Source organism: Dendrobates tinctorius, unplaced genomic scaffold, assembly GCF_039654945.1.
Source record: "Dendrobates tinctorius isolate UK_male_01 unplaced genomic scaffold, ASM3965494v1 ptg000114l, whole genome shotgun sequence".
NCBI classification, from domain to species: Eukaryota; Metazoa; Chordata; class Amphibia; order Anura; family Dendrobatidae; genus Dendrobates; species Dendrobates tinctorius.
In genome coordinates this window covers 3,566,369-3,593,705 of record NW_027361782.1, presented here as the reverse complement: position 1 = coordinate 3,593,705, position 27,337 = coordinate 3,566,369, and the positions used below count along the sequence as shown (strand labels likewise).

Sequence of the window (27,337 nt, the reverse complement as noted above, 5' to 3'; positions counted from 1 at the left end):
CGATGGGGCCAAACTAACTAGAAAGGACAGGAAAGGAAAGATACTGTCTGCAATCTGCCAAAAACCCTACCAAAAATAATGTCCAACACAACTGATAGCAAAATTAACCCTGAAGTCACTAGACTTCTCCCACTATATCAGCACTCTGAAATATTCTGAGACAGAGCAAAAAGAGGCCAATCTAATAAGGGATAAAAAAAAGGCAAATTGGCAAATACAGATAAATAAGAGTGGAAATTCAGCACAGCCCAGCCGGGCTGGCTGACCACACAAAAAACTGAATTGACCAACAAGAGCAAGTGTGAACATTAGCAAAAACAAACTTAACTTGACAAGACTGGAACAGAGCTGAGTCCAAGACCTGAGAAGCAGACTGAATCACCAGCACCAGGATAGGGCGTCGGCTGTCTTATAACCAGTCTGATACTCCAGAGATCCAATCGTTATCTTCCTCACCAGGTGGCAGATCACTACCAATTAAACCAACCTCACTACCTCCTGTCACGACCAGAAGGACAACGGAAGGAGAACTCTCAACTGGTGGAGCAGAAAATGAGCTCAAAACAGTACCCCCCCCTTGAGGAGGGGTCACCGAACCCTCATCCATGCCACCAGGCCGATCAGGATGGGCCCGGTGAAAAGCACGAACCAATTTATTGGCATGAATATCAGAGGCAGAGACCCAAGAATTATCCTCCTGGCCATAACCCTTCCATTTGACCAAATACTGGAGTCTAGGTCTAACCAAACCAAAATACAATATTTTCTCTACCTCATATTCCATATTGCCTTTAACCAATACAGGGTCAGGAGGTGCCGCCACAGGAACTACTGGCTCAACAAACCTCTTCAACAGTGATTTGTGAAATACATTATGGATTTTGAACGTAATTGGAAGAGCCAATCGAAAAGAAACAGGGTTAAGAATCTCCAAAATCCTATAAGGTCCAATAAATCTTGGCTTAAATTTTGGAGATGCAACCTTCATAGGAATATTCTTAGACGACAACTAAACCATATCACCCACTTTAAACCGGGGACCAATGGTCCTATGCCGGTTGGAAAAACGCTGGGCCTTTTCCTGAGAGAGTGACAACTTATCCACCACTTGGTCCCATATCTGCTGCATTCTAACAACCACAGTGTCCACAGCTGGGCAGGACAAAGATTCCACTTGCCCTGAAGAGAATCGAGGATGAAACCCAAAATTACATAAAAAGGGTGACATCAAAGTGGCAGAACTAGCTCTATTGTTCAGCGCAAATTCGGCCAAGGGCAAAAATGAGACCCAATCATCTTGATCAGCAGATATAAAACATCTTAAATAAGACTCCAGGGTCTGGTTTGTTCTCTCAGTCTGCCCATTGGTCTGGGGATGAAACGCGGAGGAGAAGGATAACTGAATTCCCAGATTGGAACAAAAGGATTTCCAAAATCTGGAAACAAACTGGACCCCTCTATCGGACACAATGTTCTCAGGAATCCCGTGTAACCGAACCACCTGTTGTAAAAACAAGGGTACCAACTCAGCGGAAGATGGCAACATTGGGAGTGGAACAAGATAGATTTTCGAAGATGGTCCATCACAAATTACCCAGATAGCAGTCATTCTCTGAGAGACAGGAAGATCAGAAATAAAATCCATTGAGATATGGGTCCATGGCCTCTTGGGTACCGGCAGGGGCATCAGCAACCCACTAGAACGAGAACAGGGTTTAGACCAAGAACAAGTCCCACAGGACTGTACAAAATTCCTGACATCACGAGATAAGGCAGGCCACCAAAACGACCGACTCACCAAATCTTTGGTACCAAAAATACCTGGATGACCAGCCAATGCGGAGCAATGGACTTCAGACATCACTCTCTTTCTCCACTGGTCAGGAACATACAATCTTCCCATAGGGCAACGCTCAGGTTTATCCTCCTGAAATTCCTCTAGGGCGCGTCTCAAATCGGGCGAAATGGCAGAAAGAACTACCCCCTCACCTAGGATAGTAGTAGGCTCGGTCACATTAAGAGAATCAGCAAAGAAACTCCTAGAAAGGGTGTCTGCCTTAACATTCTTAGTGCCCGGAAGAAAAGAGACCACAAAATTAAAGCGTGTGAAAAACAAGGCCCATCTAGCCTGTCTAGGATTCAAGTGTTTGGCCGACTCCAGATAAGTCAGATTCTTGTGATCGGTGAGGACCACAAATTGATGTCTAGCTCCCTCCAACCAATGTCTCCACTCCTCAAATTCCCATTTCATGGCCAACAATTCCCGATTCCCCACGTCATAGTTGCGTTCAGATGGGGAGAACTTTCGAGAAAAGAAGGCACAGGGATTCATCTTAGAAGTCACAGGGTCTTTTTGGGACAAAACAGCTCCTGCACCAATCTCAGAAGCGTCTACCTCCACTTGAAATGGAAGTGAGAAATCAGGTTGCCGTAAAACTGGAGCTGAAGTAAATCTCCGCTTAAGCTCCTGAAATGCTGAGACAGCCTCAGGAGACCAATTCAGCACATCAGCTTCCTTCTTGGTCAGATCAGTCAGTGGTTTGACAATACTAGAAAAATTACCTATAAATTTACGATAGAAATTAGCAAAACCCAAAAACTTCTGAAGAGCCTTCAAAGAAGTAGGCTGAACCCAATCATAAATGGCCTGTACCTTGGCCGGGTCCATTTCACTAGTCGATGGATATAAGATAAATCCCAAAAATGAAATCCTCTGTACACCAAAGAGACATTTCGATCCCTTAACAAACAGGGAATTCTCCCTCAAAATCCGGAACACAGTCCGGACATGTTCCACATGGGAATCCCAATCACTAGAAAAGATCAAAATATCATCCAGATAGATGATCAAAAACTTATCCACAAAGTCTCAGAAAATATCATTCATAAAGGACTGAAAGACAGAAGGGGCATTAGTGAGCCCAAAAGGCATCACCAGGTACTCAAAATGTCCCTCCGGAGTATTAAGCGCCATCTTCCATTCATCATACAACAACCCCAAGGCCAGAAAAAATGCATCCACATTAGTCAGAATAGGATTTTCAGGTGTTAGAGAAAACGCTCAATCCTGGGGATCGCAGCGCAGCAAGGAGTTGACAATTTAAAACTGCTGCACAGAGCTCCCCGATGAGTTAGGCTTCAAGGCAAGAAATAATTTACAATTATTCTTAAAATTCAGAAATTTAGACCGATCCCCAAAAAACAAATCAGGAGTAGGGATCTTAGGTTCAGCAGCATGTGACTGAATGAGGTAGGTGGAAATTCCCTGTACTTCAGCAGTAAGTTGCTCCACACGATCAGACAATTGCTTAATCTCCATTAGGAAAAAAAAAATAAATCCTCCTACGGCCCCAGAAGAAAAAAAAAAGGAAAAAAAAAAATTCTGACACTTTTTTTTCCCTTTTTTTTTTTTTTTAAACAACTTTTTCCTGCTTTTGAGTACCCTAGAATCTGCGGTATGGCTGGTGATTCTGTTATGAATGGGTCGCCGAGGAGGAAATAAAAACGACACAAGCTAAGTCTCAGAAAACCAAAGAGGTTGGTAACTATGCAGACTGCAGACCCCTGATCCTAACCACGCAACTAGCAGCAGTCGTGGAGCGTTCCTACGGTGGTCGTAGACGCCTCGTCACAACCAGAGAGCTAAATAAGCCTAAAGCAGGAAAAGAGGAAAACTAACTGCCCCAGAGCAGGCCCCAAAGGAAAGAGAGCCCCCCACATGTATTGACGGTGAAACAAGATGAAAACACAAACAAAGGCAGGAAAATAGGCTGAGCAAAGATGGGGCCAAACTAACTAGAAAGGACAGGAAAGGAAAGATACTGTCTTCAATCTGCCAAAAACCCTACCAAAAATAATGTCCAACACAACTGATAGCAAAATTAACCCTGAAGTCACTAACTTCTCCCACTATATCAGCACTCTGAAATATTCTGAGACAGAGCAAAAAGAGGCCAATCTAATAAGGGACAAAAAAAGGCAAATTGGCAAATACAGATAAATAAGAGTGGAAATTCAGCACAGCCCAGCTGGGCTGGCTGACCACACAAAAAAAACTGAATTGACCGACAAGACCAAGTGTGAACATTAGCAAAAACAAACTTAACTTGAGAAGACTGGAACAGAGCTGAGTCCAAGACCTGAGAAGCAGACTGAATCACCAGCACCAGGATAGGGCGTCGGCTGTCTTATATCCAGTCTGATACTCCAGGGATCCAATTGTTATCTTCCTCACCATGTGACAGATCACTACCAATTAAACCAACCTCACTACCTCCTGTCACCACCAGAGGGAGAACGGAAGGAGAACTCTCAACTGGTGGAGCAGAAAATGAGCTCATAACAGATGGGGCAGGGTTGGAGACAGATCGCACATGATCATGGGGCAGGATGGATACGATGGAGATCATATGGGGAAGAATGGATACTCATGAGGGCGGGATGGGAGAACATATGGCTAAAGCCAGGAATGAGACACACGGGGGTCAGGATGGGGGATATTATTACCATAGGGGCTAATTAAGGGATATTATTACTGCAGTGATGTATTTAATTTTTTGAGGATACGGTTTTAAATGGAGAGGGCGGTCCTGTTACTGTGCAGAGCGACACTATGTCGCCTTTTTTTCTTCATGTGGTGTAATGTAGAAGTTGGGAAAAAATAAGTAATGTGTTCTGCAAGCAGAGCTCTATATAACTGTTATTTCCTGCAGAGATGAGCCCTGGCTGAAAGACATGATGGCGTTCTGTGCTGGATGAATGAAAAGCAAGGATGAAGGACTTCACCTAGAGACATCACTGGTGAATTAGTGTGTTACCTGTACACTGACACTATACATTGTATACTATATATACAGTGGTCCTGTGTATAATGTCACCAGTGATCACTGTTACCTGTTGTCATGATCCAGGTTGGATCTGACAGATTAAATGCACAAAGTAACCTTTTTTTTTCCTTTGGCTGTGTGCCAAGGTTTGGTTTTTGTTTGCCCCCGGTGGCCATTAGGATTATTGCACTGTGGTGTCTTTTGTTCTAAATTTGCTCCCCGGTGGTGGTGAGCGTCATTGCACTTGGTTACTTTAGTTTGTGCACGCAATTATGTAACAGGTGTGATTGCTCTATAAGAGAATGTCAGGTGTGTCAATCACTGTTGGTGATTAGTCCTCAGTTACATGCAATCCTGGGTGAAGGATGGAACTGAAGGAGAGTCCCGGGCAGCTCAGTGAGAGTCCTGGAGTAGCAGCTATGGTGTCTGCGAGTTCTTGCATGGCTTGGTGGAGTGGCAGCTATGGTGTAGAGCTGCACTCATGATGCTGGATTCGGTTGCTGGAAAGCTGGACTCAACATGCTGGATTCTTTTGCGGAAAGCTGGACTCATATGCTGGACTCTGTTTTCTGGACAGCTGCATGCAGGTGGTGGACTCTGTTTGCTCCAAGGCTGTACTATGGTGTTGGATCCGGTCGGAGGAAAAGATGCACCCAGGTGGTGGGCTCTGTTGCTGGGTGCGTAAGCAACAGAGCAAAGCTAAGTGGTGTTCCCCTGTTTTGTCTCTTTTCCTTATGTGTGTTTAGTGCAGTGGTGGGATTAGTCTCCGCACCGTCCACTTCACTAGTGAGGGTTTAGGTGGAGGGCGAGCTAGGGTTTAAATGTATCCTGAGCGACGCCCGGTGCGGAACCGGCCTAGGGAATGCTAGGAGTGTAGAGACACTGACTCAGGGGAGTGCAGGAGGTCTCCACGTCCCCATTCCCTATCGCAGGGCAACCATTGTTATTGTTTCCCAGGTTTTCCCTTTTATTGTTTAAATTCGCCTTACTGGAGGCGGGGTTTCCAGACTTACGTGTATTTCCAAAATTCGCCTGTTGGAGGCGGCGTATCCAGCTGCACGTATTATTATTTAAATTCGCCCAACTGGAGGCGGTGTATCCAGGGTCACACGTGTCATCTAAATCCTCCCTGCTGGAGGCGCTGTGTCCAGCCACGCGTGACCATGACACCTGCACATTATATACAGAGCTCCTGTGTATAATGTCATTGATCACTATATTACCTGTACACAGACACTGCATACTAAATACAGATCTCCTGTGTATAATGCTACTTATGGTGATAGTATTATGTTTTTTTTATTAATGATCAGTATTGTATAATTCAGTCACCATGTGGTGGTAATATGTGGTCTGGGCATGGTGCAGTGGTATTTGTCCCGTGTATGTGCTATTATTGGGTCACTTTGTGGTGGTAATATGTGGTCTGGTCATGGTGCGGTGGTATTTGTTCCTTGTATGTGATATTATTGGGTCACTATGGTAGTAATTTGTGGTCTGGTCATGGTGTGGCGGTATTTGTTCCTTGTATGTGGTATTATAGGTGTCAGGAACACCGCACTACACTCGCTCACTGAGCCAGTGCGCATGTCCTGAGTACAAAAACAGTGTTCAAAGATACCTGTGGAGCAGAGCAGCAGCGGTGACAATGCGTGCTTCAAACTATCAGGACCTGAAGCACGTGACTGCTGGGGGCGTGGCCTAAGTTCCACAGAGCTAGGAGCTGCAGGGAAACTCCTAGAAAGGTAACTACGGGACAGGTTACCAAGGGGTATAGACAGGGGCGGAAACCAGATCAAGCTGGGGTCAATGCACGAGATAGCAGCACAGTACCAAAGGGTTAGACAGAGCGGATAGTCAGGACGTAGCAATAGATCAGAAAACCAGAACGGGCAATAGACGGTAAAATAGGGGCAAACGGTAGCGGAGTAACAATAGCCAAGCCAGGAGGTCAGAACCAGAGAGGACAATAGTACCTAAAACGTGAGACCGAGTTCAGAGCAAGGGGACAGGCAGGGTCATACAAGGGAATCAAACAAGCAATGCAGTACATGCACACCAGGGGGTCGGTCAGACACACAGCCAGAATAACAGTATAGCTGACAGAGAATGGTAGTCTGGAGTGAGTATAAATACCCCTCCCAGATCCAAAGAGAGGCCGGCAAGTTTTGCCCCCGATGGCCGCTGGGGTTATTACATGTAAATTATCAAGCAGGTGTGATTACCCTGGCTCCTACCTATAAAGGAGTATCAGGTGTTCTCAATCACTATTGGTGATGTTGTTCATTCCCAACCAACCTTGATGGAGAAAGGAGCTATTGAGAGGAGTTCTTTGCAGCTCAGCCAGAGCTTGGAACTAACAGCTATTGAGGCGGAAGCTGTATCCGGGTGCCGTACTCTGTTGCATGGAGCAATTGCAGCAGAGCAAAGCTAAGTTGTGTGTTTTCCCTGTTTTGTTGTATTTTCCTTGTGTGTATTAGTACAGCGGTGGGACTAGTATCTGCACCATCCAGTTAACTAGTAAGGGTTAGGTGCAGGGTGAGTTAGGGATTGAGGTATTCTGCTCGGCGACAGGTGAGGAGCCTGTATAGGAAACGTTAGGAGTGTTCAGGGACACTGCCTCAGGGTAGTGCAGGAGGTCTCCACGTGTTCCCTATTGCAGGGACCCACCGTTGTAACTGTTTCCCCGGTGCTCCCCTTGTGTGTCCTGGTGTTAGTGCGGGTCTCGGCACAGAGGACTGGTCACTCCGTGACAACTATGTTTTGGTAATATGTGGTCTGGACATGGTGTAGCGGAATTTGTTCCTTGTGTGTGATATTATTGGTCATTTTAAAAATTGAAAAATAAATAAAAATATACCTAAAGTGTATTGCATATTTTCACAAATATTTAATAGGTTACAGTAGCGTAGAGCCCGGCCAAAAGTGTCTACCCTGCTATGGTGGCGGCTTAAAAAAATTTTTTGTCCAAAGCAAAAGCTGCTGGTTATATGCATGATCTGGTGATGGGAACTGTTAATGTGTGGTAGGTGAGAAGTGGAGTTTTCCCAAGAGAGAGCGGTGGGACTGTGGACAGTTTGAGGGGTGGAGGCGGGGCTGGGTGGAGCCTGGGCGGAGTCTCAAGGGGGCCCCGAAAATTTGGCCAGTATGGGGCCCCGAAATTCCTAGTGGCAGCCCTGTCCTCATCCTCCATCTCCAATGTGCTTTCTCAGAGCACATTGTCCACATCAGCCAGAAGCTAGATGATCTGCAGCACTGCCTCATCGAAGCGGCAACAGGATCTGCTGAAGATAATCTGTCTAGAAGACAAACCGCACACCACAGCAGAGTAACTTGAAGGAATAACAGACCAGACAGATCTTTGGTTTTTGCCTCTGAACCTCCAACTAGGCATGGTCGTGTGCGATAATGGGTGTAACCTGGTAAGATCACACATACCATACTTGGCACATGTGCTCAACTTGGTAGTTCAGTGGTTTCTGAAAATCTACCCAGATTTGCCAGAGCTTCTGGTCAAAGTATGCTGCTTTAGCACCCATTTCTGCAAGTCAGTTACAGCTGCTGCCACTCTGGCAGTGCTGCAGCAGTGCATGAAAGTGCCAGCTCACTGACTGGTGTGCGACGTCATCACAAGTTAAAACTCAACACTGCACATGCTGACAAGGCTTTGTGAACAGCAGAGGTCAGTGGTTGAGTACAGCTCTAACATGCCTGTTGGTATTCTGGTCAACCTCAGCACATAACTAAAGAGTGGGCATGGATTCCTGACATTTGTGTGGTTCTCCAAGACTTTGAAGACTCCACAAAGATGGTAATGACCCCGCTTCTGTGCCTACTTAACCAGTCGTTTCTCACAATTAAACATTAAACTTTGCATGCGGACCAGGTGAGGATGGAGGAACACATAACACAGAGAAATTCTAGCCAGCCCAGCCTAATCTTATCTGCTCAGCGCGGAATGGGTAACAATGAGGAGGTGGACACTGAGGAGGAGGAACAGGAGCTGGTGGCTAGCGCAAGAGAGGCTGGTAGCCACACAACCTTCATCCATTCTCTCCTTTGTGGATGGGCTGAGGATGGGAATGAGGAGGAGGAGATGGAGAGTCATCATCATGGAGGAGACAGGGAAGTTTTGGCTGTATAGAGCTTGACACATATGGCCAACTTTATATACCGCTTCCTTTACTGTGACTCTCGCAACACATTCATCTTGGCCAAAAATTATACAGGTTGTTAAACCTGCTAGATCCACGCCACAAGCAAAACTTTGCATTTCTTCTTCCTGAAATGGAGAGGTCTTCTAAAATGGTGCTATAACAGAAAGCCATTGTGGAAAATATGTTGAAAAACTTCCCATCAGACAATGCAAGTGTCAGGGGACAAGCTGCCTTGCTCGACCAAGGAGAGGCAAGGGAGCCACACACCAGGTACAGTAGAGTCAATGGTACACTGTCAAAGGCGTGGTCAAATTTCATGACACCAGTCCAGGGCATGATGACTAGGCATTTTTGACAAGGAGGGAAAAGTTGTTATAGATGGTCAAGTAAAACCTGGCTGACCAAACCAGAGTACTTCCTACTTCCTCTGCGACTATTGGGTCTCAAAGCTGGATACCTCACATGAACTGTCCCTCTATGCCTTTGGAGGGGTCATAACAGACAGGCACTTTTGCCTGTCAAATGAGATTGCTGCAGGCTAAGGCCTGATTCAGATTTCCGTTTTTTGACATCAGTCAAAATCCGCCAGCTTCAGAAAAAAAACAGATCCGCCCCTTTTTCGGCGGATCCGTTTTTTTTCGCCCATAGGCTTCCATTAGCGGATTTTGACTGATGGTCGTCCGTTGTATCCATTTTTTTACAGATCCGCCTGAATTGTTGCATCTCCCGGGCGGAGGAGACAGACTATGAAATGTTTTTTTCTAGTGGCGGACGGTCATTTTTAAGTGCGCATGCCCGGTAGATTTCCTTTACAAAGCATTTTAACCCTCAACAGCATTCAGGAAACGGCCTGCATCCCTGACTGTTCTCTCTATCTCCTCCCCGGACCACGGTTCCTTTAAATTTCAGCCACTTGCCGACTGCAGCGGATCCGTCCAAAAATCGGGTCCGGTGGCATCCGTTGGGGCCACAACGGAAACAAATCCGTTTTTTCACATTCTGGCGGATTTTAACTGACCACAAATTACGGAAATGTGAAAAAGGCCTAACTCTCATAAAAATGAACAATACCTGGATTGGCCCACACTTTTCCACACCACCAAATGACAACTGCACATAATGTGTCTGTAATACTCAATATTTGAATGAAGCGCAACAGTTGTTGCCTTTCAGGGGTCTATGGATGATCCTCCTTATAATTTTTGCCTGGCTTTGTACTTTCTGCAAATCCTTTAGAACAGTGTAAGTACATCAACTAGACTTTGAAAATATTTACGTTCAAAATTTTTATATGGATTCAAAGACTCATCCGTAAAATTTAACACGGTTACTATTGCGTTATGGTGGTATGCAAAACTCACAAAAAGCATTGAAAAATATTTCTAGATTAGATTACTCATCCATAGATTATTATGTGCTTTTTGTCACATTTTCGTGGTATATAACAGTACAAAAAAACATTTAAAATGTGTCTTGGTTACATTTCTTACCCATACTCTGGGGACTGGGGTACATTTTTGTCATATATATTACTCGAAAAAGCATTATTAGATTTTGCTAGGTTAAATTTTGCAGCTATTGAGTATTATGCTGTCTTGGGTACATTTCTATTATATAAAACACTCCCAAAAATTTAGTTGGGTTACATTTCTCACCAAAACACTATTCCTTGTTCTGGGGTACAGTTTTTGTGATATATAACACTACAAAAAAGCATGTCCTTTTATAACCTCTGATGATGTCACACGGCCAGCCAATCACAGTAACGCCAGAACCAAGATGGCTACAGGCTTACAGTGACTCACAGGCAATCCCCGCATACTTATTGGCTGCTAATTAGTACTAATTTGTAAATAAAATATATTTTCCTATATGAAGTTGTGCACATTATTACTGTATTGCTTTCTTTTTCTTGACTTTGCCCAATTTTCACGGACTGACTAAATGGAGAAACTTTTTTTTCCATCCACCTCTGAGAAAAACAGATCCTAGTCTGATCAAACTTTGATCAAACTATGATCAGAGTCTGATTAGCAGACTCTCAACTGGAGAGAAGACAGTCGTGTGACCCTTGTCTTACAGCATTGACTTGAATCTCCACTTGTTTTGCCTGACTAGAAGCGCCTGAGTGTTCCTCCTCTCTGCTGCTGCTAAATCTCATCCCATCTTGCCTTATTGGCAGCTCCTCAGCGTTCCTCCTCTTTGCTGCTGCTTAATCTTTGCCCATATTGCCTTATTGGCAGCTCATCAGTGTTCCTCCTCCCTGCTGCTGCTTAATCTACACCCATCTTGCCTGCTTGGAAGTTCCTCAGTGTTCCTACTCTCTGCTGCTGCTTAATCTCCACCCATCTAGCCTGATTTACATATCCTCATTGTTCCTCCTCTCTGCTGTTGCTTAATCTACACCCATCTTGCCTTGTTGGCAGCTCCTCAGTATTCCTCCTCTCTGCTGAATAATCTTTGTCCAATTGGCCAGATTAACAGCTCCTTTGTGAATGACTATAAATACTGCGGCTTGTCTCACAAAAAAACAAGACATCATACAGCAAAGTTTTTGTAAAATAAAAAGTTATGGGTGTCATTGTGAAAGGTGGAAGTAACAAACCTTCTGGCTATGAGCACATGATAAACCCTCCATGTGTGGATGCGTGTTATGTGTAGATGTGTATCACATGTGTGTATATTGGTGTGTAACGTATTCTTCTGTGCATGGTCTATAATATTGCGTCTTATGCTCATGTGTCTATGAGGGTGAGACAAAGCAGTGGGGGTCCCAACACACGTCCTGCACAGGGATCCTTCACGTTCAGTGCCGCTCCTGACACTGTACCACCTTGGAAAGGATCACAATTGTATCCCTAGAGGTCATAGAAAATTTGAGTAGTTGGAGGCTGTTTGGGTTGGGGGCAGGACACTGTCTGGAGTGCGGTAGTAATTCTTGCAATTCATGTAATAAGATGGAAGTGGAGGATGGGATCTGTGTGTCTGTGACCCTGGCTTGGTTAATAGTGACCTCGCTGAGGATGTTGCAGTCATTATTTCAGGGAATCGCGGATCCAACCTCTGATCCAGATGATGAGACATAATGAAGTGCACGGTGGGGTCTCGGAGGCTCGCCTACCTCCTCATGTTCATAAGCTCTCTTACTAATGCTGAGGCTCATGGGAGAGAACATTAACATGTAGCCTCGATGACTTATGACATCGCACTTGTTTCTTGCCCATCCTTTCTTTTTATTGGGAAGTTTCGCTGCTTATGGTCTTTAGTGTCAATTTTGTATCTACCAAGCTTGGATCTCTGTCTTCCATACACATATAGTGCCACGCATTTCCTGCCACGTTGTAGACGGGTCCAGCCCTCAGCAAATTGTTGACTTTGTCTTGGGAAGTCTAATTTTCGAGTCAGTGACCCTACATTAATATTACACACTGCCATTAAATGATATACAGGTGCTTCTCACACAATTAGAATATCATCAAAAAGTGAATTTATTTTCAGTTCTTCAATACAAAAAGTGAAACTCATATACTATATAGAGTCCTTACAAACAGAGTGATATTTCACGTGTTTATTTCTGTTAATGTTGATGATTATGGCTTACAGACAATGAAAACCCAGAAGTCATTATCTCAGTAAATTAGAATACTGTATAACACCAAATTGAAAAATTATTTTAAAATCTGAAATGTTGGCCTACTGAAATGTATGTTCAGTAAATGCACCCAATACTTGGTCGGGGCTCCTTTTGCATCAATTACTGCATCAATGCGGTGTGGCATGGAGGCGATCAGCCTGTGGCACTGCTGAGGTGTTTTGGATGCCCAGGTTGCTTTGATAGCTGCCTTCAGCTCGTCTGCATTGTTGGGTCTGGTGTCTCTCATCTTCTTCTTGACAATACCCCACAGATTCTCTACAGGGTTAAGGTCTGGCGAGTTTGCTGGCCAATCAAGCAGAGTGATACTGTTGTTTTCAAACCAAGTATTGGTGCTTTTGGCAGTGAGGACAGCTGCCAAGTCCTGCTGGAGAATTACATTTCCATCTCCAAAAAGCTTGTTGACAGAGGGAAGCATGAAGTGCTTGAAAATAGATGGCTGCGTTGACTTTGGTCTTGATAAAACACAGTGGACCTACACCAGCAGATGACATGGCTCCCGAAACCATCACTGACTATGGAAACTTCACACTAGACCTCAAGCTGCTTGGGTTGTGTGCCTCTCCACTCTTCCGCCAGACTCTTGGACCTTGAATTCTAAATGAAATGCAAAATTTACTTTTATCTGAAAATAACACCTTGGACCACTGAGCAACAGTCCAGTTCTTTTTCTCCTTGGCCCAGTTAAGAATCTCCTGGCATTGTCTATTGGTCATGAGTGGCTTGACACAAGGAATGCGACACTTGTAGCCCATGTCGTGGATAGTGGATACGTCTGTGTGTGGTGGCTCTTGAAGCAATGACTCCAGCAGCAGTCCACTCCTTGTGAATCGCCCTCAAATTTTTAAATGACCTTTTGTTAACAATCCTTTCAAGGCTGCGGTTATGCCGGTTGCTTGTGCACCTTTTTCTACCACAATTTTTCCTTCCACTCAACTCTCCCTTAATATGCTTGCATACAGCACTCTGTGGACAGCCAGCTTCTTTAGCAATGACCTTTTGTGGCTTAGCCTCCATGTGGAGTGTGTCAATGACTGCCTTCTGGACATCTGTCAAGTCAGCAGTCTTCCCCATGATTATGGAGCCTACTGAAACAGACTAAATGACCTTTTTAAATGCTTAGGAAGCCTTTCCAGATGTTTTTTTGTTAATTATTCTAATTTACTGAGATAATGACTTTTGGGTTTTCATTGGTTGTTAGTAGTGATGAGCAAATATGTTCGTTAATCAACATTTCCGAGCATGCTCGGGTGTTCTCCGAGTATTTTGGGTGTGTTCGAAAATGTAGTTTGTATCACTGCAGCTGCATGATTTGCGGCTGCTAGACAGCCTGAATACATGTGGGTACTGCCTATCAAACGGGCAATCCCCACATGTATTCAGCCTGTCTAGCAGCTGCAAATCATGCAGCTGCAGTGACACAAACTAAATTTCCGAGGACACCCAAAATTCTCAGAGAACACCCGAGCATGCTTGGAAATCTCGAGTAATGAGCATACTTGCTCATGACTAGCTGTAAGCCATAATCATCATTAACAGAAATAAAAATGTGAAATACATCACTCTGTAATGACTCTAATAATAGATGAGTTTCACTTTTTGTATTGAAGAACTAAAATAAATTAACTTTTTGATGATATTCTAATTTTGTGAGAAGCACCTTTACATTACCTGTGCAGGTAAAACAGTGCAGGGTCTGCCAAGGAACAGGCTTGTGATAAGCGGCCCCTGTCCTGGGTCATGTAGGGGGTCCTAAGTGTTGGACATCTGCAATTTCATCCACATTATCAGCCCTAATGGAGCAAACAAAGTGAGGTCCTCTCCAATAGGAAAGTGGTCACTATGATACAAATGTATCTGTAACACTAGAAAAACAAATACTGGACACAGAACAAGTAGCTGTAGCCAAATGCCGCAAGGTGAAAATCCTGAAAGACTTTCCAAGGACAATCCAGACATAACACCAAACACTTGTAGAGTACTTGTAGTACAGCTCTGAAAGCCTGTACACATTATATGGGCCACTGCAGGTTTCTGCCTCTCTTCTACCCATGTTATTCTATCTATATTGCTAATACAGTATATTAATGTGATCACTATATGTTTGGCTTCTGGTTTTATATAGGATGTTTATGTCCCGTCCTGAAAATTCTCTGTAAACCTGGAACCAGACTGACACAACGTATCACTGCAGGGAAATGTAACCAGCTATGAGGACAGAAGAGATCTGATGAGGATACAATGTGTCCAGTCTATACAGGTTCACACATCTCCAGTCACTGACAGTAAGCAGAGATCTTGAGAATGGAGAGTTTCTAAAACACAAAGGTCCCAATTCATCACAGAGTTTTCACCTTTTTCTGGAGTACAAAATGTTTGCACATTATTCCTAGTTTAATTTGCGCCATTTTAAATGATCTTTACTTGGTTTCGTCTGACAGCCCAAACAATTTATCCGAATTCACCATCTGTGACTTTACACAATGCTGCTACTGCTGTTTGGTGCAGTCGTTCTTGGGAGCCCTAAAGGAGTAAAAAAACTACCTAATTGTATATTTGTGCTGCTGAAGAAGAAAGTGCAATGTTTTAAATTATTGTGCCACTCTCTGATCTAAAAAGTTGCAAATAGGAAAAAACACTAAAAAGAGCATCTTTAACTCTGTGCAAAATTCATCAACCTGTGTGCGCCATTTTGAAATATATGGTGCAAAAAACAGCAACAAAACAAAGAGAAGTTAGAAAAAGCAAATGATGAAAAGTCCTTTAAAAAGTTGCAGCACTTTTCACCCAACAATAATTAGCAGAAAATCACCCATGACACTCCTCACTGAACGCCGTGCACAGATCCCCACGCATCGTGTGATTCCTCTGGACATTCACAGCATTATTTGCTTTATCAGCGACTGAGCATAGTTCTCTGCACCCATAATGATCGACGCCGCTGATGTAACCGGCCTCACTAAACAACAGTCATTTAGTGGCATTGGTCGAGATAATTTTCTCATACAACAGTCCACCTGCAATGAAGCGACACATTACACAGAGTGACAACCAAGACACAGAATCCATCACAGGCACGAGAGATGGGAGCCGGCCGGGAAACGACTACTTCACCCATCAGGCTTACAAAATTATTAGATTTATTTACAAACTAGCAATCAGAGAAAGCTCATCATCGTCATTATAATCATCCTCATCATCATTCTTGTTATTATCATCATCATCCTCATCATTATCCTCCTCATCATGCTCAATGTCATCCTCATTATACTCATCATCATCCTCCTCATCATCGTAATCATCATCTTCAACTTCATCCTCATTATCATCTTGATTATCCACATCAGACATTCTCATCCTCATCTTCACCCTCATCATCTTCATCATCATCTTTATGGTCATCCTTATCATTATTGTCATCCACATCCTCATTATCGTCATACTCATCTTCATCCTCATCTTCATCAGCACCCTCCTCATCATCTTTATGATCATCCTTATCATTGTCATCCACATCCTCATCATCTTCATACTCATTATCCTGATCATCATTCTCATCCTCATCATCTTCATCATCATCCTCATCTGCATACTCATTATCATCCTCATCGTCATCTTCATCATCATCCTCATACTCAACATCATCCTCCGCCTCATCATCGTAATCATCATCTTCAACTTCATCCTCGGTATCCTCATCATCATCTTGATTATCCACATCATCTTCATCATCATCTTTATGGTCATCCTTATCATTATTGTCATCCACATTCTCATTATCTTCATCCTCATCCTCATTATCATCCTCATCATCATCATCCTCATCGTCATACTCCTCTTCATCAGCACCCTCATCATCATCTTTATGGTCATCCTTATCATCATTGTCAACCACATCATCTTCATCCTCATCAGGTATCCTCATCATCATTCTCATCCTCATCATCTTCATCTGCATACTCATTATCATCCTCATCTTCATCATCATCCTCATTATACTCATCATCATCATCCTCATCATCGTAATCATCATCTTCAACTTCATCCTCGGTATCCTCATCATCATCTTGATTATCCACATCAGACATTCTCATCTTCATCCTCATCATCTTCATCCTCATTATCCTCATCAGGTATCCTCATCATCATTCTCATCATCTTCATCATCATCCTCATCTGCATACTCATTATCATCCTCATCATCATCTTCATCATCATCCTCATTAACATCAACATCTTCAAATTCATCCTCGGTATCCTCATCATCATCTTGATTATCCACATCAGACATTCTCATCCTCATCTTCAGCCTCATCATCTTCATCATCATCTTTACGGTCATCCTTATTATTGTCATCCACATTCTCATTATCTTCATCCTCATCCTAATTATCATCCTCATCATCATCCTCATCATCATACTCATCTTCATCCTCATCATCAGCACCCTCATCATCATCTTTATGATCATCCTTATCATCATTGTCATCCACATCATCTTCATCCTCATCAGGTATCCTCATCATCATTCTCATCCTCTTCATCTTCATCTGCATTCTCATTATCATCCTCATCATCGTCATCTTCATCATCATCCTCATTATACTCATCATCATCCTCATCATCGTAATCATCATCTTCAACTTCATCCTCGGTATCCTCATCATCATCTTGATTATCCACATCAGACATTCTCATCTTCATCCTCATCATCTTCATGATCATCTTTATGGTCATCCTTATTATTATTGTCATCCACATTCTCATTATCTTCATCCTCATTATCATCCTCATCATCATCCTCATCGTCATACTCATCTTCATCCTCATCTTCATCAGCACCCTCATCATCATCTTTATGATATCATCCTTATCATCATTGTCATCCACATCCTCATCATCTTCATCCTCATTATCCTCATCGGGTATCCTCATCATCATTCTCATCCTCATCATCTTCATCTTCATCATCATCCTCATCTGCATACTCATTATCATCCTCATCATCCTCATCTTCATCATCAGCATCATTCTCCTCCTCCTTATCATCTCCCTCATCCTCATCATCATCTTTATGAGCCGTTTCAGTATCATCCCCAAAGACAATCCCTGTGAGTCGGCATAACATTCGGCGGCCGCGGTTCCCGTGAGTCTAATAAAGCTCTTATCAATTCTATCCAGATCAGGAGGATTAAGCAAATTCAAAGTGAAAGCAAAGAAGGTGAAGGGAGAAAGTAACAACAAGCCTCCAGAAAATATCATCTCCGGCGTTAACCCTTCCTGTGCCACAGCTAATATCCCCAGCGTTAACCCTTCCTGTGCCACAGCTAATATCCCCAGCGTTAACCCTTCCTGTGCCACAGCTAAATTCCCCAGCGTTAACTCTTCCTGTGCCACAGCAAATATCACCAACACCAGCGTTAACACTTCTTGTGCCACAGCAAATATCACCAGCATTAACCCTTCCTGTGCCACAGCAAATATCACCAGCGTTAACCCTTTCTTTCACACAGCGAATATCCAGAGTGTTAACCCCATATTAGTTGTGACATCATTGTTTGATATAGGCGAGAGGAGATCACGTAAGAATGGCCATCTGTGCTTGATCTACTGATCCCAGCATTTCCTTCTATAGATGAGTGTGTTTCGGTTCAGTTACTTTGCTTCGTTTATTAGCTTTCGATTGTTTCACGTAGTTGATTATTTTCCATATTGAAGCCTGTCATTGCCTTCACCTGCAGTTCTTGATCTGACCACATGGTGCTCTGTATGTGGACACAGGACTATGGAGGAAGACAATCAAGTCGTATCCTCACAACTCCCCCTGGTGGCAGAAATATTTTATGCAGTTTTTAGTCATGTAACGGTAATTGAACGCTATAGAGCAGGATCTGTGAATACTGAAATATTTAGGATAAATGATGATTACAGCAGCTTTCTGGCAGGTTGTATTCAATGTGCATGACGCCATTAGCTGCGGATGCGGCAGGACTTCTCTGTGTATTGCGCTGGTGTGGGCAGGGTATGGCAGTACTACATGGTACTACTAGCTTTTTATATCAGAAGAACACGTTCTGCAGCGTTTAGTAGTGACGACAGACGCTCACACTGCGCTCCGCACACCAGATATGTGAGCAGAACACAAGCATCTACTTTCACAGTTTAGAAAATCCTTCACCGCAGTTTTATCCGCACCTGGTAAAGGGCAGACATCACTATCTGCCGTGCTACAACAGTCAATGGCACCAAGTTCACAGAACCCCAGCAGATTTGTCATTTAGGGGTCATTGACAACCCTTAGAATCATAGAATCGTAGAGTTGGAAGGGACCTCCTGGGCCATCTGGTCCAACCCCCTGCTCAAAGCAGGATTCGCTAAATCATCCCAGTCAGATGTCTGTCCAGCCTCTGTTTGAAGACTTACATTGAAGGAGAACTCACCACTTCTTGTGGCAGCCTGTCATGGCAGTTGTTTTTGGTTGTCAATGACTGAGGGACATGAGGATTATTATTCTTCTTTTTAGGGTTCCTTTAATACAAATAGCAAAATTCCTAAAAAAGCAACATTGTTTCAAATCTTCCAATAATCAGCCGGCAATGGATTGTGCTGCTGTCCCTATTGGCTTCTATGGGGGGCACAAAAAAAGCAGTAAAAAATGCCTCTTTCACACATCTGTATTTTCGATCAGTATTTCATCAGTATTTGTATGCCAAAACCAGGAATGTCTCCAAAATAACGAACAGGAGTCAGTCTTTCAACTATATTTTTTTCTTGGTAAGTTACATTCCTGGCTTTGGCATACAAACACTGATGCAAAATACTGACCAAATACTGACGTGTGAATGAGCCTTAAGAATGTAGAATCCACGGATTTCTGCACTAAAAGTGGTGAAAAAAACTGCTGCAATAAAACTTCATAAAGTGCAGCTTTAGGTGTGACTAGATGGGATTCAACACAGGGAAATCAATTCATCTGCAAAGTTGTCCAATGTGCGGCTGAGATTTCCCCCTTCCTATTCGGGGAAGGATTAGTAGCGTGCACCGTGCACGCGACACTTATCTGAAGACGCACACGGCATGATGGGACTGGGCTACAGCTCTGTAACAAATGTTAAATTAAAATCCAATTGTCTCCAGTGTGTGAATATTTTTGCACAGCGACAAATGGAAAAAAAGGTGCTACAATTGATTTCTACAGGAATAGACACAACTCAATGGATTACTTGTTACTATGTCACCTGCTTGTTCAGTGTCTGCACAGGGTTCAGCCATGCCATGGCGGAAGATAGAAAGGCAGCACCAAGTACATGGAAGTAGAAGATCCCGAGCAGTGCAATACATGTGATGGCAGCTAAGCATGGCACCGACCAACAATCTGAGTGCAGCTGGAAAGGGAACTGGTCATGTCCAGAAACAATATTTACATGCAGATACAGGGAAAACCTGATAAATAGCACTAACATCCTGCCTGACCTCATGGATTAGCAGTTCCAGGGAGATAATAACTTCTATCCTTCCTGTAGCCGACGGCTTTCAGTCATAGGGGCGGTGCAGAGAGTGGGGACAGTCATCATCTGACAACCTGCTCACACGCTGCACACGCATGCTGCCCACGCACGCTGCAAACACACTGTCAAAGAGCTGGGTATAAATAATAAAACACTTACTGGCACTTCCAAACAGAAAACTGGTGTGAACAGGAGCATACAAAGAATAGTCATCTCCATATATAGCTAACAAATAAAGCCGCACTCTGCAGCGCTATAGCATGCAAACATGAAATATATCAAATGTGAATAGCATTACTGTTCTAAATAGGGAAAAATGGAGATACATAGCACATAACTTGGCCAAATCATGTGTGCCCAGCAGCCAACGACAAGGCGATCTCCGTTTGCTGGGAACCTGCCTAATGTGACTCCTCTCCTCATTTACAAGGGAAGGCAGGATCTTGCTGTAATTATAACCACCACGGGCTGATGGGTGGAGTGATCAGTCAGAGAGCCAGTATACAAATAACAAAGGGCTTCAGCCTAGGAGAGGATTCATATTGGATACGTCCCCAGTAACCGGAGATCACCTTGTCGTTGGCTGTTGAGCATGCATGAATTGGCCAAATTATGTGCTAAGCATCACCATTTTTTCCTATTTTCTAGAGCGGTAATGCAATTCCAAATTCATGTTTCATGTTCACTATAGTACTACATTGTGCTACTTTATTTGTTAATCAGGGTGTTGGGGACGGATTACAGCTGACAAGTGTAATGATTGGAGACTGTCCCCGCTCACTGCACCACCAAAATATGACTGCAAGCCGGCGGCTACAGGGAGGATACAAGTTCATCTTTTCCCAGTAGCTTCCAGTACAGTGGCAGAAGGGACTTTAATGCCATTTAACATCTGGTTAACCATATATCTACAGGGAAATAGTTTCTGAACCTGACATGTTCCATTTTAGGTGACTACAGGACACACAATGCAAGATCAGGACAAGGACAAAGTCCTATCATATAAAAATGGGAGACTGAGATGTAGATTATATATATATATATATATATATATATATATATATATATATATATATATATATATATATATATACACACTGTCTATACAATATATACACATGCCAGGCATCGGCTGCATGAATGGGTATGAGTAATTCAGGATCAGTCCTCTTTAACCCTTTCTAACCTGTTATAACATACGTTTATGAGGTATTGCGTTTTAGGTATTTTTTTGTCTTTGCCGAGTTGAACTTCACTTTACCATATACACTCACTGGCCACTTTATTAGGTACACCTGTCCAACTGTGTGTTAAGACTTAATTTCTAATCAGCCAATCACATGGCGGCAACTCAGTGCATTTAGGCATGTAGACATGGTCAAGACAATCTCCTGCAGTTCAAACCGAGCATCAGTATGGGGAAGAAAGGTGATTTGAGTGCCTTTGAACGTGGCATGATTGTTGGTGCCAGAAGGGCTGGTCTGAGAATTTCAGAAACTGCTGATCTACTGGGATTTTCACGCACAACCATCTCTAGGGTTTACAGAGAATGGTCCGAAAAAGAAAAAAAATCCAGTGAGCGGCAGTTCTGTGGCCAGAAATGCCATGTTGATGCCAGAGGTCAGAGGAGAATGGGCAGACTGGTTCGAGCTGATAGAAAGGCAACAGTGACTCAAATTGCCACCCGTTACAACCAAGGTAGGCAGAAGAGCATCTCTGAACGCACAGTGCGTCGAACTTTGAGGCAGATGGGCTACAGCAGCAGAAGACCACACTGGGTACCACTCCTCTCAGCTAAGAACAGGCATCTGATGGCTACTTTCAGCAGGATAATGCGCCATGTCATAAAGCTCGAATCATCTCAGATTGGTTTCTTGAACATGACAATGAGTTCACTGTACTCAAATGGCCTCCTCAGTCACCAGATCTCAATCCAATAGAGCATCTTTGGGATGTGGTGGAACGGGAGATTCGCATCAGGGATGTGCAGCCGACAAATCTGCGCCAACTGTGTGATGCCATCATGTCAATATGGTCCAAAATCTCTGAGGAATGCTTCCAGCACCTTGTTGAATCTCTGCCACGAAGAATTGAGGCAGTTCTGAAGGCAAAAGGGGGTCCAACCCGTTACTAGCATGGTGTACCTAATAAAGTGGCCAGTGAGTGTAGATTAGAACAAAAAATCCACTGGGAAATGTTATCACGGCGATCGTGTTCTCCGGTATGTAAAACACTGAATTAATTAGTGCGGCTCGATGCAGTAATGATGCTAACAAGGTTATCTAACGCAAAGCCTCCCTGTAAATTATAGCGAAACACAAAACTCAGTACACGCGTTCCTCTGTTCAGCAGCAAAAAAAGAAAAGCAAGAAAAAAACTGATCAAAATATGAAAAATGATACAATTTGTATGGAATCACTTTTTATACATGAAATCACATCCACATAAATACTGTGATTGTCCTCTCCTGCCATTGTTACAAGAATTCTTAGCTACACCTGTTCAGTCCTTTTCCACTTAGGAGCCACTTCTCCCCCTCTGCTTCTTGGACTCATCATTCATCCTCAAAAAGATCTTAGGTCTTAATCAATGCACATCAGACTGAAACCTCACTGAGGGGTCAGATTACAAAATCCTATTGACATTTATGAAAAGGAGTGAAGCAGAGAGAGCCACAGACAATTGCCGCTTCAGGTTGGAGCTGCACCTTCCAGTAAGTTTTCTATTTATTTATTTCACTCATTTCATGCCAGGGCAGGATTCACAGCTACACTGCTCAGTTCTGCTATGTGTATGTATATATATATATATATATATATATATATATATATATATATATATATACATACACACAGTACAGACCAAAAGTTTGGACACACCCTCTCATTCCAAGAGTTTTCTTTATTTTCATGACTATGAAAATTGTAGATTCACTCTGAAGGCATCAAAACTATGAATTAACACATGTGAAATTATATAATTAACAAAAAAGTGTGAAACAACTTAAAATACTGTATGTCTTATATTGTAGGTTCTTCAAAGTAGCCACCTTTTGCTTTAATTACTGCTTTGCACACTCTTGGCATTCTCTTGATGAGCTTCAAGAGGTAGTCACCGGAAATGGTTTTCACTTCACAGGTGGGATTTCTTGCCTTATAAATGGAGTTGGGACCATCAGTTGTGTTGTGCAGAAGTCTGGTGGATACACAGCTGATTGTCCTACTGAATAGACTGTTGGAATTTGTATTATGGCAAGAAAAAAGCAGCTAAGTAAAGAAAAACGAGTGGCCATCGTTACTTTAAGAAATGAAGGTCAGTCAGTCCGAAAAATTGGGAAAACTTTGAAAGTGTCCCCCAAGTGCAGTGGCAAAAAAAAGGAAGACCAAGAGTCACCTCTGCTGCGGAGGATAAGTTCATCCGAGTCACCAGCCTCAGAAATCGCAGGTTAACAGCAGCTCAGATTAGAGACCAGGTCAATGCCACACAGAGTTCTAGAAGCAGACACATCTCTACAATAACTGTTAAGAAGAGATTTTATTGCAGCAGGCCTTCATGGTAAAATAGCTGCTAGGAAACCACTGCTAAGGACAGGCAACAATCAGAAGAAACTTGTTTGGGCTAAAGAACACAAGGAATGGACATTAGACCAGTGGAAATCTGTGCTTTGGTCTGATGAGTCCAAATTTGAGATCTTTGTTTCCAACCACTGTGTCTTTGTGCGACGCAGAAAAGGTTCCCACCGTGAAGCATGGAGAAGATGTGAAGGTGTGGGGGTGCTTTGCTGGTGACACTGTTGGGGATTTATTCAAAATTGAAGGCATACTGAACCAGCATGGCTACCACAGCATCTTGCAGTGGCATGCTATTCCATCCGGTTTGCGTTTAGTTTGACCATCATTTATTTTTCAACAGGACAATGACCCCAAACACACCTCCAGGCTGTGTAAGGGCTATTTGACCAAGAAGGAGAGTGATGGGGTGCTACGCCAGATGACCTGGCCTCCACAGTCACCAGACCTGAACCCAATCGAGATGGTTTGGGGTGAGCTGGACCGCAGAGTGAAGGTAAAAGGGCCAACAAGTGCTAAGCATCTCTGGGAACTCCTTCAAGACTGTTGGAAGACCATTTCCGGTGACTACCTCTTGAAGGTCATCAAGAGAATGCCAAGAGTGTGCAAAGCAGTAATCAAAGCAAAAGGTGGCTACTTTGAAGAACCTAGAATATAAGACATATTTTCAGTTGTTTCACACTTTGTTGTTAATTATATAATTCCACATGTGTAAATTCATAGTTTTGATGCCTTCAGAGTTAATCTACAATTTTCATAGTCATGAAAATAAAGAAAACTTTTTGAATGAGGTGTGTCCAAACTTTAAGTCTGTACTGTGTGTATATATATGCCAGTGGCACTGGGTCACTAGTGTTTATTGATGATGTGACACAGGACAGAAGCAGCCGAATGAATTCTGAGGTATTCAGAGCCATACTGTGTGCTCAGATCCAGCCAAATGCAGCCAAACTGATTGGTCGTCGTTTTATACTACAGATGGACAATGACCCAAAACATAAAGCCAAAGCAGCCCAGGAGTTTATTAAAGCAAAGAAGTGGAATATTCTTGAATGGCCAAGTCAGTCACCTGATCTCAACCCAATTGAGCATGCATTTCACTTGTTAAAGACTGAACTTCAGACAGAAAGGCCCACAAAGAAACAGCAACTGAAAACCACCGCAGTGAAGGCCTGGCAGAGAATCAAAAAGGAGGAAACACAGCGTCTGGTGATGTCCATGAGTTCAAGACTTCAGGCAGTCATTGCCAACAAAGGGTTTTCAACCAAGTACTAGAAATGAACATTTTATTTACAATTATTTAATCTGTCCAATTACTTTTGGTCCCTTTAAAAACAGAGTGGCACATGTTAAGGAGCTGAAACTCCTAAACCCTTCATCCAATTTTAATGTGGATACCCTCAAATGAAAGCTGAAAGTCTGAACTTCAACTGCATCGGAATTGTTTTGTTTAAAATTCATTGTGGTAATGTCTAGAACTAAAATTTGAAAAATGTTCTCTCTGTCCAAATATATATGGACCTAGCTGTATATATGTATATATATATATATATATATATATATACACAGCTAGGTCCATATATATCTCGTAAGTCCAGAAGGCAGTATTAGGCACTTCAAAATTCATAAATAAACTAAATCAGATCATCCCAGCTGACAAGAAGCGCGAATGCACCAGAGCGTAATTCAGGAAGTCTCCCTAGATACAGGGGGCAGAGCCGGGTTACCATGTGCAATCATTTGGTGTCCCAGTGGCCACAATGGAGGTCACACTCAATGCCTTGAGTGGCCACAATGGAGGTCACACTCAATGAACACATCACCCCCTGTCATTGCTGTGCCATCTGAGATGTCTGTTTTGTCATTTTGAATTTTTTAAGGATCATCCAATAAAAATTTTCTAATTTTTAAATAAGCCCTGTGAGTGAGCTGGATCCACTTCTATCTTTCCTATTGCCTTGGACGCTGTGCAGCAGTGAGGAAGCCGTGCTCCTTCTTGTGCTTGGAATTACATCTCAGGGGTGAGGTGAATGTTCTCTTTTGTTTTTACACTCAATGAATGCCTCGAGTGGCCACAATGGAGGTCACACTCAATGCCTCGAGTGGCCACAATGGAGGTCACACTCAATGCCTCGAGTGGCCACAATGGAGATCACTCAATGCCTTGAGTGGCAACAATGGAGGTCACATTCAATGCCTCAAGTTGCCACAATGGAGGTCTCACTCAGTGTCTCAAGTGGCCACAATGGAGGTGACACTCAATGGATCAAGTGGCCACAATGGAGGTGATAATCAATGGCTCGAGTGGCCATAATGGAGGTCACACTCAATGCCTCGAGTGGCCACAATGGAGGTCACACTCAATGCCTCGAGTGGCCACAATGGAGGTCACACTCAATGCCTCGAGTGGCCACAATGGAGGTCACTCTCAATGCCTTGAGTGGCCACAATGGAGGTGACACTCAATGGATCGAGTGGCCACAATGGAGATGAAAATCAATGGCTCGAGTGGCCATAATGGAGGTCGCACTCAATGCCTCGAGTGGCCACAATGAAGGTCTCACTCAATGCCTTGTGTGATCACAATGGAGGTGACATTCAATGCCTCGAGTGGCCACAATGAAGGTCTCACTCAATGCCTTGTGTGATCACAATGGAGGTGACATTCAATGCCTTGAGTGGCCACAATGGAGGTCACAATAGTTGTCACCCCGCTTTTCACAGGTCACTTATGCTGCAGGTGTTGCTGTGAATTTGTGACATAACACTAGGTAAAACCCGGAGAAATAACACCCAGCTTTCCCCAGGAGCCGATCTCAACACGAACAGCTGAATGATTATTTTCTTCTATTCTAGAAGGAAATGATCTCTAATCTCTCGATTTTATTTGTAGCACGAACTTAATGAAACTTTGATGAAAAAAATCTAAAATCATAAATTGTGGCTTTGTGGTGCGTCGCATCGTTTTCTGTTTTCCACATTCAATCCTGTGGTTTCATCCTGTGAATAAAGGCCATTAATGAAGAACTTGCAGATTCTGGGGAGAAAAACTTGTGAAGATGAATCTGCATTGAACGTGTCAGCGTAAAATTAATACAATCGCCCGAGCTTTCATTAACACCTCTTTTTTGTTCTCCTTTGAATTTCACAGTCAATTTTAATTATTTATTATATATATATTTTTAATGAAAATAAAAAGTATGGATGCTGCACTAATCTGACATTGTATCATGAGTAGTGTTGAGCATTCCGATACCGCAAGTATCGGGTATCGGCCGATATTAGCGGTATCGGAATTCCGATACTTAATTCCGATACTTTTGTCATATCGGATTCCGGAATCGGAATCGGAATAGGAAGTTCCCATCATGCTATGAGCCTGCTTGCTTTGATTAAGCCAATGGGAATCCTCCGAAGTGTGGGCACATCCTGTTAGGCATGTAGGCATGTTAACTATTGGCATGGCTGTGATTGGCTGCCGAAATGATGTCATGATGCACTATAAAAGCCACCGCTGCCGCCATTTCTGGTCACTCTGCTGTGAATTCAGTTAGGGACAGGCTGCTGTAGAAGACTGTGAGGGACAGTTAGAAATAGCGATTCCACCAAACATCTAGTGCTTTAC

General features: G+C 43.2%; 1 protein-coding gene across 7 annotated transcripts in view; it reads right to left on the bottom strand.

The window, feature by feature from the left end:
• The window catches only part of DIAPH2 (diaphanous related formin 2), a 1,634,550-nt gene that overhangs the window by 715,291 nt on the left and 891,922 nt on the right, over positions 1-27,337 (bottom strand). The window lies entirely within an intron of this gene.